We start from the raw sequence: 13,093 nt of genomic DNA, 5'->3' as shown, positions 1-13,093 counted from the left end.
AAGAAGCAAGGCACAGCAGTGTCATAAACGACATTTCTCTAAACTAAAATCAGTGCTACCAATATATTGCTTCCTAGAGCAAATTTGGCAGCGTACTGCGACTTTAGTTGGTTTTAGGCCAGTTTGATGAAATGGTGCTACTAGTTGGTGTTGTGTTGTGGTAGTGTGTATTGGATGTCAGATGGCTTGAATAAGGTGGTGGTGTGTTTTGCTTCGTGCATTTTTGTAGAAGTGAGCTTAGTTTCAATGTGTTTTCATTAGAATGACTTGAAGCAACGAATTCGACTTCACGCTGCAACTCGAATATGTAAGTTGGTGCGTAACAATATAATAGTAAACATAAGGAGTACTCAAGTCGTATCAGTTTTGGTTAAACCTCATGGTCGCACCCCCTTTCCCCGCCAGGCATAGACTCGCGAATAAATTGAGACCATTTTGATTCATACTGGTATATTCGTAATGCTGATGCGAATCTTCGACCTGATTCAACAGTCAGGATACAGAAATTTCACTCGGTAGGGAAGTGACTACAACGGAAACCCAGGCGTAGGTGGGAAAGTAATAAGACACAGGTGTAGGGATGTGAATTAGATCATGTGACTCCGGGTGCGGACCAGTGGCGGGTCTTTGCAAGCACGATAATGAGCTGTGTACCATAAAAAGTTTGACCCGATGAGCTACTAGTAATTTTTTTAATGCTGGTGGGGTGAGACTAAGTCCCTTGTACTGCGACCACTTCTGACCTATTGTACCAGCCCCAGATGATAGGTGAGGGTGATTGTGGAGCAATTGGTGGAATGAAGATCGGCAGGGGAGACCGAAGTACTCGGAGAAAATCTGTCCCAGCGCCACTTTGTCCACCACAAATCCCACTTGACCAGACCCGGGATCGAACCCGGGCCGCCGCATTGGGAAGCCAGCGACTAACCGCTTAAGCTATGGCGCGGCCCTGAGCTACTCGTAGCTTCTGAAAAAGGACTCAGAAGCATGTAGTTACAGTTTATTCGTCGACGCTGATGATAATATCGAACGACTGTTGAGAAAGATGTGAAAGGAAGTTGTCGTATGTTTGAAGACAATATCCTCCGTATTCAATCAAAACCTAATTCAGGAGGAAATTAAGAGGAGATTGAACTCGGGTAATGCTTGCTACCATTCAGTCCAGAACATTTTGTCTTCTCGTCTGATGTCCAAAAACATAAAAATTAGAATATTTTTTTCCTGTGGCGCTACAGCCCCAATTTGGGCCTAGCCCTACCTCCATGAAACTCACCGTTTCACTTCGGTTTACTAGATCTTACACATACGGTAGGACTCCTTGGGCGAGTGATCAGCTCGTCGCAAGGCCTCTACCTGTAGACAAACACAGAAAAACGCACACAAACATCCATGCCCTGAGTGGGATTCGAACCCACGATCTCGGTTTCCGAGCGAGCGAAGACAGTGCATGCCTTAGACCGCTCGGCTACCGTGACCGGCAAAAATTAGAATATACAAAACTATAATTTTGCCTGTGGTTCTGTATGTGTGTGAAATTTGGTCTCTGACATTAAGGAGGAACATAGACTGAGGGTATTTGAGAACAGGGTGTTGAGGAGAATATTTGGACCGAAGAGTGATGAAGTGGCAGGAAGTTGGAGAAATCTGCATAATGAGGAGCTCCATAACTTGTATCCTTCTCCAAGTATAATTAGAAGGATAAAGTAATGTTATCGGCCATCAGGCATACTGATTGATCGGCATAATTCGTAGGCGCCACGCAGCCGGCTGTGCACTGAGCTCCGTGAAGCGCAGAGCCGTGAACCGGCCAACAAAGTTAAGAAAGAACCCACTTTTAGAATGTAGTTACTTTCTGATGCTGATGCAACGATCCGCGTTACTGTCCAATGATGAGGCGCCCTCAGAAATGTTTTAGACACAGTATATCCTCTCAGTAGTTTCCTCAGTTCTAGATGGAGTTGCGGGGCCAACTTCAGAGCATCGGCCGCTTTACCCTTGGCGCCCCCGGGAGCCAATGGATGGGTTCCAGAACCGGTCTGGACGCAATGGACAAGAAAATAATCGCCTCATTCCGCCAGAAATCGAAACCCGGTTTCTTGTTTTCACCCTATAGATGGTCATTGCAGATCATTCAGTAAATTAGTTCATTTACTCTAATCTGTAGTTGACCGGAAGGTGCAATCTGACGGTTTAAAACATCGACGTTCGGCGCCGTGGACGGTTGAAAGCTACCGGAAATGTCCGTGGTCAGTCAGCGAATTTTATATTCAAAGACAAAATGCATATAACGGAGTGTTATGGATTTGTATTTCACCACACCATTTCCAGTAGGTAGATTGTATAGCGTCGAATGGTAGGATGACTGGTACACTGGAAAGGATTTGGAAGGAAGCGGGCGTGGCATAATGGAGATACTGTTGGGCATTTGCCTGAAGTGGCCGGGGAAAAACCTGGAAAAATCAGTCAGGGTAGCGGGTGTCCCAACCGAGGTTCTGTTCAAGCACCTTCCAAATGCAAGTCTGGAGTGCTACCTGCAGAGTCATGACTAGGGCCCGGATTTTTATGCCCTAATAATCCCTTAAATATGAATGCATTTATGCATGGAAAACTTCCGAAATATGCACTAAAGTATGCACATAAACATTTATACCAAATATTATAATTGATTTTACATTAGTTTAAGACCAACAAATCAATATTTAAGTTCATTTTATGTAATCACGGAATGATTCACTTGCAATAAAAAGCTATACTTAAATACAAATCAAGCGACAAAGTCAACATATTTCATTACAAATTTAAAAAACCAATGGTACTCACGTTTAGCTCTTCAAACTTTCAACTTATTTTATGTTGCAGTTCACAATTACTAAATGTTTTAGGTTTTCCATAGTTAGTCGCCTCCTGTTGTCTTGTAAGATGTCCTTATAGGCGGAAAAACTTCTTTCCACCTCACAGGAACCTGGGGGCGCATGTACAAAAGCCGCTATTTGCTCCACTGTTAGTGATTTTTTACTTGGCAGTTCAGTACTTTTACCGGCTAAAATTTCTTCAATGTCAAATTTGTTCATGTCCTGGATTTTTTAAAGAATGCTGTGTACTTTTTCCTTCACTACTTCACCAACTCTTCCAGGAACCGAATTCAATTTGGAAACAGTGGTTTTGAACACACTTAACGACTGCTTAACAATAGCAATAGTATTGCTATTGCTTGCCTCCGGTGAGGAAATGGCGGATGGAAGATGAGAGAAGTTAGCAGATATATAGGAAAGATTAGTTTCTAGTTCTGCGTTTTTTAGTACATCTTGGGCAATTTGAATTGATGCTGTACTTTTGGGATCAAATGTATTCACGACATTCCTGACTGTTTCTAAATGTTCGGTGTAATAATTCGCTGCACACAGTGGTTCTGGCGGAAGTGGAACGCTCGGTGCTGCTGCAAGGCTTCTTTTCTGTATGGCGCTTTAACAGATACCTTCTTCACAGAAGACACCAACTTGCCAACAAGCGGAAAATTTGCACGAATTGTTTCTGCAACACGGTGCAACTCATGGGCAAGGCATGTCAAATGTGTCATATTTGGAAATATAACTTTAAGAGCAGTACCGGCTTTCATCATACAACTTGCGGTATCAGTTACAAAGAGCAATATGCGCTCATACTGAATGCCATTCGGCCATAGTAAATTCATGGAATTGATAAAAAGTTCGGAAACTACGGAGCTATTTGTGATTTCAGATTCCTCTACCGCAAGAAGATATGGGGTAGATTGTTCAGTCTTGTTAAGGGATTCAACTATACAATTTGCAATAAACCGTCCCTCACAATCTTGTGTTTCGTCGATTGATACCCACAGAAATTTATCTTGAGTCTTATCTCTAATGCTTTCAGTTGTAAGATCGTAACACTGCTTCACGTAATTTTTGCGCACAGTAGATTTATCCGGCATTTTGCACTGTGTATACTTCTCTATGANCATGGGCAAGGCATGTCAAATGTGTCATATTTGGAAATATAACTTTAAGAGCAGTACCGGCTTTCATCATACAACTTGCGGTATCAGTTACAAAGAGCAATATGCGCTCATACTGAATGCCATTCGGCCATAGTAAATTCATGGAATTGATAAAAAGTTCGGAAACTACGGAGCTATTTGTGATTTCAGATTCCTCTACCGCAAGAAGATATGGGGTAGATTGTTCAGTCTTGTTAAGGGATTCAACTATACAATTTGCAATAAACCGTCCCTCACAATCTTGTGTTTCGTCGATTGATACCCACAGAAATTTATCTTGAGTCTTATCTCTAATGCTTTCAGTTGTAAGATCGTAACACTGCTTCACGTAATTTTTGCGCACAGTAGATTTATCCGGCATTTTGCACTGTGTATACTTCTCTATGAAGTTTCTCAGAGTAGGACTGGTTAGTTTTCACAGTGGAATATCTGCCGCTAAAAGGGCTTCGCATAAATCAAAGGAAAACTGTGAAAAACTATTATTAGAAAATTCACTAAGCAATTTTTGAACAGGAGCACTTTTCATGGATTTAATTTTGATATTCTCTTTGTGTATATTAGTGTTCAAATGCTGAAGCACTTGAAAGCATTTTTCACAACCAACTGTTTTCTCACACGCTCGGCAATAAAGAATTTCGTTATCCGTACTTATCATCTCTCCTTCGAACTCCCGTTGATACAGCTGTAATTTAGTTTTCTGACTTACTTTCACTTTCGGCATGACTACAGAAAGCTAAACAAACTTAACTACAGACTAGTCACCACTAATGTGAATGGCCCCTAGCTTCAAATGAAGAAGTGTAACGAACCTCATGGAGACTTCGGAAATAAGTAAGTGAAGTCACTTATCGTTTGAATAGTATTACGTTGATAGCGGCTAGATGTGAACGCTCCCGACTAATCTCTTCGCGGCCACCGGGGCCACTTTGATGGTACGCGGATGAGGCAAGTTACGGTAGAGGGATCGGGGAAGTCCCGTCCTGGGTATTGCATCAGAAACATGAGTCATGACGAAATGTTGAGTCAGATATGCAACATATTCTAATACGGAAAAGAAAAATTGTGTAGATACAACTATGATTGAAAATTTGAACATAAAATTAAAAAATATATGATAAACATTTTAAAAAGGAAATATGCACTATAAATAGAGATCTTCGAAAATATGATGCTTATTCATAAAACAGGCAAAATATGCATTTATATGCACCATCAAACCATGCCAAAATTTAAGAAATAAGTAATTTGTACATATATCCAAACGAGCATACTTTCTGGTTGCAAGAAAGAAATATGCATTTGCATTAAAATCCGGTACCTAGTCATGACTATGTAGCGCCGTGTAGTTCAGTAGAAGTTCACCGACGTTTCGAAGGAATGTACTATCTCCATCTTCAAAGTCGAAGAGGGAACCAAGCAAGAAGCAGTACACGGCGTTACAGTAAGAAAATGTGCGTTTTTCTTGTGTCATGTAAAATGTGTCATTTCTTCCTTGTCTGTTGTGTGTGTCTGTACATACGGTGATGACAGAATGGATGTGACAGTTCCAAAAAATCCTGCCCGCCATATATTTGTCCACAACAGATTGCACAGTTTGCTTATATACCCTGCATGTTTGGAGCTTGCATCCGTCAAGTCATTGGAGTACAGCACCAAGTCATTGTTTCATATTATGGTTCTTCCTTATTACATGACCTGTTTAATGGACTACACAGACTGCCTAGTGACAGACATAAATTGCCGTGAGGGGGAGGCACTTATGTCCCATTTGAGTGTTTGCGTAAGGTTATTATGGGCGGGGGGCAGTGTAAATTCTCATTTTCAGTCGAAATTTGAAAGGTGTTCTTGCTGAATACAGAGCAGGAGAGGAATTCTCTATACCGGAAACCTTGTTTTTATGCTTCAGTTGATGTTATTAATGCGTTCGAAATCGTTAGAATTTCCAATAATTCTAGGGATTTGCGATAACCACGCAACGCGGTAGCGTAGTTGGTTGAGGCAGTATGCTACAAGGCGGAAGGTCACGGGTTTCAAGTCCCGTTGAGGTCATTGGATTTTTTTCAATTGACCTAATCCTTCCAGCAGCACTATGGCCCTGAGTTCATCTCAGTCTCTAGCAGAAATGAGTACCAGAAATTTTCTTGGGGGGTAAAGTGCGGCCGGCGCATAGGGCTGATTGTCTAGATAATGTGGGACCCTCAACGCCTCACAACCCTATGGGCCTCCGAGGCCTGTTACACGGATAACTTTACCTTCTTACTTACTTACTTACTTACTTACTTACTCACTCACTTACTCATGGAGCTGAGCCCTTCTGGAGGAGCCGCCAATTCTGCAGCTACTCAAGAATTTCCCAGCATTTTATGGAACCCGAAGGTTCATTACCGTGTTCACAAGAGCCCTCCACTGGTCCCTATCCTGAGCCAGATCTATCCAATCCATACTATCTCATCCTATCTCTCTAAGATCCATTCTAATATTGTCCACCCACCTACGCCTTGGTCTTCCCTGTGATCTCTTTCCTTCTGGCTTTCCCACCAGTATCCTATACGCATTAACTTTAACTTTACCTTCTACGCAATTTAAATGAATAGCGCGTAATTTCTTCCAACCTCTAAGGAATTAGTGGAGAAATACTTCAGTACAGTGATCTCGTCATGGAATTCATTACGCGTGGCCGACATAAACGGGTTCATGCAAGAAATATTAGGCCAAGGCGACAAGATATTCTCTTTGTCTCGCATTTCATTACTCTGAATTATGAGTTTCTTTTCCGGAGCCCTCTTCGTATGATATAAAGATATGAGTATAATAAAATCGTTAAATACATACGAGATCGAAAACTTTATGCTATGTGACAGAAGTAGGACCTTCCTGTACTTATGCAACTTGGTTTTGATAAGGCATGACCATGTTCGCGGCATTTAACCCATGATTTCTTGCCTTGGTTAACTATTTTTTTTCATAACTCACAAATTCGCTTGAACGAAATCGGTATTCTTACGTTAGCCAGATGTTAGTGAAACTGTGAAGGACCGGTACTGCGAACTCTCCGTATACTGTTTCTCACGAATTTCGATTACCGTGTAAATGGTTTGGTTTCTTGACCGATGCTTCGACTACGAACTGAGGTTATTGTGAAATGTGTAATAGAAACGTATTCAGTAATGCTATGGAAAGATGAACGCGGTAAATCTATCTTTATCTAGGGGTTGACGGTCTCTAATACGCGCGTGGTGCATTTAGTCTCCTGAAATCCAGCAGATTTATTATATTTACGGAGGGAAGAGCCATGGATCATACGTGGGAGAATATTCGGTATATTGCGTGCACCTACTACTGCAAAATATCCAAATATACAGGGAAGTTTTTGTTTTTGTTTACCGGTTTACGGCACTGCGCTTCACGGCGACCGGTGCATCGCCGGCTGCGAGGCACATACGAGGTTTGCCGATGAATCAATATGCCTGTTGGTCGATAATGTTTGGAATGAAGTAGATACAATTTACAGATCACAGGAGGCGTTGAAAATGCTGTCCCTCTACACGTATATATCTTTCACAATTAATTGTTTCGTTAAAAAACACAGGTCCAACAGTCCTTCTTGCACCAGACACCAACTTTCATTGGATAGAGAACTTCGTGGGTTAGATGTGGATTCTGTGAAGTCCAGTAGTGATTATTTTGCGTACTTATGTATCCCTGCAAGTGAAACCACGCTTCGTCAAGAAGAATATCCGTTGCGGGTAGATCTCACATTCGACGACAGACTGTAGAAACCAACTAAAAAAATGAACCCTGCTAGCTGGATCGCGCGGCTGCAAGACGTGCGTGAATTACTGTTGTTTTATACAGTCTAAGCTTCAGCAATTGTGTTGCCCTTCTTGCACTAGACTTTGACATTCCAGTCTCTTGAGCTAGACGTTTCAGTGATTTTCTAGGCGTATGTTCAAGTCTGGCTCATATGTTATCCAACTTCTCCTCAATAATCACTCGACGCTTATGTTTTTTTTGTTAAAAGTCCAATTCTTCTAAGTTTATTCACCAAATTGTGAATTGTTTGTCTGCTGGGAGTTCTTTACCACGAAATTAAAGTCGAAATTCTCGCCTACAATTTCTAGCAGATCCGTATTTCACATAGGTGTCTTATAAAAATGTACGTTGCTCTGAAGTATACCTCACCATGATGGAACACACTGCTTACCAATTGTAACTGAGAACAGATGGATGATGGAGGTGATAATTGCCGTCCATTGTTGAAATATAAAGAAATTTCCACTCATAAACCGCACTGCTCACCGTGAAACTTAATGCCGTCAAGCTGTCCACGAAGTTAAAAATTTCCCTTAGTTCGAAATGTTATCGTCCATCAGGCATACTGATTGATCGGCAAAATCCGTATGCGTCACGCAGCTGGCGGCGCACCGGTCGCGGTGAAGTGCAGAACCGTGAACCAGGAAACAAAAGTAAGAACCCACTCTATTTTTCCTTTTGATTTATTTTGTGTTGTCCTGTATAGAAACTTTTTAACTGGCCGATCACTTATACCAAATCTCTCTCCCTATATTTTTTTTGTAGTAGCAAGTTAAAGCTCTGAAATTACGCAATGTCAGGTTACCGTATCAAGGAATTGCCGAACATTGTATGGATGCAGTTATGTAGTATGTCACGAATGAGTGAGTAGTTTTTGTTTTCTAATAAGGAATGGCTTTCTCTGTAGTCACGTCTTAACAAACAGGATTGTGGTGTTATTATCAGTGTCCTATTGATTTCAGCGGGCCGTATTTGAGTAAACTCCAGTCGTATATGCCACCTGTTAATTTTAAGTGTATTGAACGACAAAATGACCAATCGTTTGTGGAGTATATGTAGCTCTGATGCCGTTAGCCACTTGGATATTATACCCTGCTACGTAGGGAATGAACAGGAATATATTAGATATGACTTGAGAGTCCAATGGTCTGTATATCTTTGGAGAAGGTCTATATGGAATGTAGTCTATTCTTGTTTTAATTTGGCTGTAAAGAACTTCCCTGATGTGGCCAATGTCAATATTTCCTGAGCTTAAAAATGCTTTATTAATGCAGTACGTAGAATCAATTACAGATGATCTCTTTCCTGAGTTCTCCATAATCAGTGATATAATACCTGTAAGCTGTTTCAACACAGCTGTATGTTACTCACGTTGCATTGTATTATAACAAGCCTCAAGGCTTGCCTGCTTCCTCTGAATAGTTCTGTTTGAAGCTGTATTTATATTTGTTAGAATAAAAAAGGAGCCGGGATAGCGTAGTCGGTATAACGACTGCCTACGGGCTGGATGACCCGGGGGTCGGAGTTCAAGTTCCGGTGGGGTAAAAATTGTCACTATTACATGTCGTCCTGACCGGTCCTGGGGTCCGCCCAACCTCCTATCCAATGGATACCGGGGCTCCTTCCCCCAAAGGTAAAGCGGCAGGGGCGTGAAGCTTACCACTCACCTTCAGATAGTGCCGAGGTGCTAGCGCCCTATACATCTTCGTTGAATGGTGCTTAATTGTTTAAGGACAGGGACAACTTTACCTTTTACCTTGTTATGTACAAAGGCTATATATAGAAATATCGTAGGAGCTTACCAGACAGTGAAATGGTTAATGATGACGGGAACGTGGTGAGTCAATCGTGTGTAAGTGGTTATGTGCGCATGCAAGAATAGGTTTTGCTAACACGTTGAACTAGCGGAATCCTGGCGTGATGTTCCATTCTCTGTATTAGGCAAGCGCCAAGCCAAGCACCAAAGCAGACAACTCCTCTGACTCATTGGAGAAGCATTTCTTCGTAGAGATGCTTGGTCTGGCTGCATGAGCCCGCTTTGCTTGTTCGCAGAGGGAGATACAAAGAAAACAGGTATGGGTTGGATTACTTTAGCATGAGTCCCAAATCTCTGGTAGCTTCAACTTCCCTTCCGGCAAGGTCGACTCGGTTTCTAGTTCATAAAGTTTGGCTTCTGCCGTTCGTCGGCTTCTGTGTCCCATACAAGGTTACCGGTAAAATTGTCGAGGTATGCAGTTTGTGTGTGCATGCGCGCGTGCATAATTTGCTGAACAGCAGATACTTTTAAAAGTGCATGTTAACACAGTAGCCTCTCGTTCGGTATAGTTCGCTTGCAGACTACAGGCATCGGAGTTTTTTTATGTTAACGCAGTAGCTGTGTGTTGGGTTTCTGTTCTAGAGGCGCTCGGTTTGAATGTCTCTCAAGACGACAATTTAAAACAGGTTTCCTCCGTCTTATCCTTCTTACTCAGTTCTTTACAAACCACTCTTGCGTAATCTGCATATCTGTAGCCATTATACAAACACCGAGTAGGTTGGTGTCGCAGTAATACTCGTTACTCATATCCGGGAGGTTTAGGTTCGCATCTCGGCTGGGACACCAGCTTTCTTCGCTGAAGGGTTTCGTGGTTTTTCGGAGTCCCTGAAGGCATATGGCAGCTTAGCACATATTTTCGGCCACGGCCGCGTCGTTCCGAATCATTCCCATTTCATCAGTTTTTCATCCTATCATTTGACGCCGTATAACAGACGTGGCCAATCTGTGGCTCACGAGCCGCATGCGGTTATTTTGAACCGTTAATGCGTGTCGCAGAAAAATAAGTTTTTTTTTTACAAATTAGTTACATGTAAAAAAGCTGCTCCGTGGAAAGCATGAACCCAAACAGATATCATTCTATTCGCATCTGCTTACAACTCCCGAACTTGTGAAGATTATTAGTATATTCGGCTCCTGTAGTTCAGTACCCTTTTGTCGTATAGTCTAGGTCAGGCATGTCAAACTCAACTTGTACAGAGGGCCACCTCAGCCCTATAATTAATAGTCCAGGGCCGCACTTCAAAATAGAAATATACATTAGATTTTGATACAAGGAAATTTAATTCTATTTATTATTTAGGAATAATTTCAATATAATTACCTAAAGTCACATATCTTATTGTTTTAAAAAGCAAGAGAATGCCATTTTTGACAAGTATCAAACAACTTTTCAATATGTGAAAAGAGATATTACACAAGAAATTATGTTAGAAATAGCAAAACATTGAATTAATAACATCAAAATTACATGTGTCGAACTTCATACGTAAACTGTTAACTTGGAAGACAAAAAACCAACAACTATATCGTTTCACTTTAATATCGTTAATAATATTGTGACATGTTGCGCAACATGTTTAGACACTGAAGACGCCGTAGAGATTGTTAATTGCTTTATTTAACAACCTACCAGTCTCGGCTACAATTATTTATAACACAGTTGCGGGGTTTCACACTTTATAACCCTATTCGCAATAATCTGTTCACTTTGTTGCGGGGTTTCACAATTTATAACCCTATTCGCAAATCAGTTCACACTGTCTTCAGTAGTCTACACGTTTTTACAGTACGGGAGCTGTACAAGTGTAACTATATCACATACTCCCAATTATTACTCGGTTATCACGAACTATCACTGATTCTCGCACACACGTCCGTAACTCGTAACTTGCGAACTGAGAACTAACTGCTGGCTAACTCGGAACTAACTGTGAATAGTCTTCGCTGCTCCGTATCTAGCCTCGTTCCGGACAACACAGAAAACAGCCACGTAATAGGCACCACTGTTGTCTGACGCCGTCGTGCTAGCAACGCTGTGTACCGCTGTTATTACCGTCGTCTCTCGCAACCACTGTTGTCTGCCGCCGTGGTAGCCGATAGCCTAGCAACACTGTTGGGAGTTGTTTACCGCTACGTAGTAACTGCGGCGTCCCGCGTTACGTCACCGCTGTTGACTCGCGTTGCATAGCGACCAGTATGCTTGGACTCTGCTAACTTCGGCTCCGCTCGGCTTACATCGGCTCCGCTCGACTCGTTTCCGCCGCCGGGGGGGGGGTGTCCTGCATAGCGCGACACGTCACAATATTATTCATGAATGAATTAAATTACCAGTTCATTGTTTTTTTGTCTATTAAGTCGCATGTTTATTCGGTTTGTTATTAATTCAATGTAGTCAGTCAGTGTGTTTCTTGAAATATTCGAATGGTGATGATTGATGAAAAACTACAAAAACAATAAAAATTGCTACATAACCAAATGAACATTTATTAAACTACTTACATTACTGGTTTGTACTTGAGAACTGACATCTTTTCCAGGATACAAGAGAGTTAATGTCAGCTACTTGACTCTGTGAAGATGCTATTTTTAGGATGGAAGACAAATGTTCTGCTGTGAGTCTTGATCTGTGCGTGGTTTTGGTTGCCTTTACAAGCGAAAATAACTGTTCACAGAGGTAGGTGGAACCAAACATGGCCAGTATTCTCGCAGCAAACTGGCGCATTTTAGAGTACTGGCTTGGCAAATAAGAACAATTCGAGGGATACCAATTTAATTATATTTGTCTTTCAGTATTGAATCACACTGCATTTCAATTAGTTCCATTTGAATGCTACTATCTGCCTTCTGAACATCGAATGAGAATGGAGCAGTAAACAAAGAGAAATCGTTCTCGCACGATTTGAAATCTTTAAACCTATTTTCAAAGTCATTAATTAAGTCCTTTATTTGGGTAACATAACTGGTAAAATCAGAATTACTGTGGGACTTTTTGAAATCCTGGCAGGTAGGAAATTAAATTAAGTTGCCATTCTTCATCTGTCCTTCCCAAAGTTTGAGCTTTAATTTAAAAGCCTTAATACTGTCATATACTGAAACTGCAAGCTGTCTTTTCCCTTGTAGCTTTAAATTTAAGTCATTTAAATGACAGGTAATGTCCACCATAAAGGCCAAATCCTGAACCCAATTATCGTCACAAAGTTTGTCGGGTGATTCGCCTTTCAGTTCCAAAAAAATCTGAATTTCTTCTCGAAGAAGCCAAAAGCGCTTTAAAACACTATAACACGAAAGCCAGCGAACTTCTGCAAAGTACGGTAGACTCTCAAATTCACATCCAATGTCACTAAGTAAAGAAGAAAACTGACGTTGATTCAGTCCCCGAGATCGAATAAAATTTACTACTTTCCTCACAAAATGCCACACATGATTCATTTTTATGATTTTTGAGCACA

At 41.4% G+C, this 13,093-nt stretch overlaps 1 protein-coding gene across 9 annotated transcripts in view; it reads left to right on the top strand.

Moving 5' to 3' along the window:
* The first annotated feature begins 85 nt into the window (after positions 1–85).
* Positions 86–13,093, top strand: part of LOC111866616 (CAP-Gly domain-containing linker protein 2) — a 133,898-nt gene continuing 120,890 nt past the window's right edge. For 5 of the 9 annotated variants that reach the window (XM_023855740.2, XM_023855744.2, XM_023855742.2 and 2 more), the window contains exon 1: positions 87–307. The gene's annotated coding sequence lies outside the window, so the exon portion shown is untranslated. Of the gene's footprint in view, positions 316–12,181; positions 12,319–13,093 lie in introns of all 9 variants that reach the window. The other 4 variants (XM_023855746.2, XM_023855745.2, XM_023855738.2 and 1 more) reach the window with 3 other exon arrangements.

The sequence above is a fragment of the Cryptotermes secundus genome, unplaced genomic scaffold, assembly GCF_002891405.2.
Source record: "Cryptotermes secundus unplaced genomic scaffold, Csec_1.0 scaffold885, whole genome shotgun sequence".
NCBI classification, from domain to species: domain Eukaryota; kingdom Metazoa; phylum Arthropoda; class Insecta; order Blattodea; family Kalotermitidae; genus Cryptotermes; species Cryptotermes secundus.
This window is presented reverse-complemented; position numbering and strand designations above follow the sequence as displayed.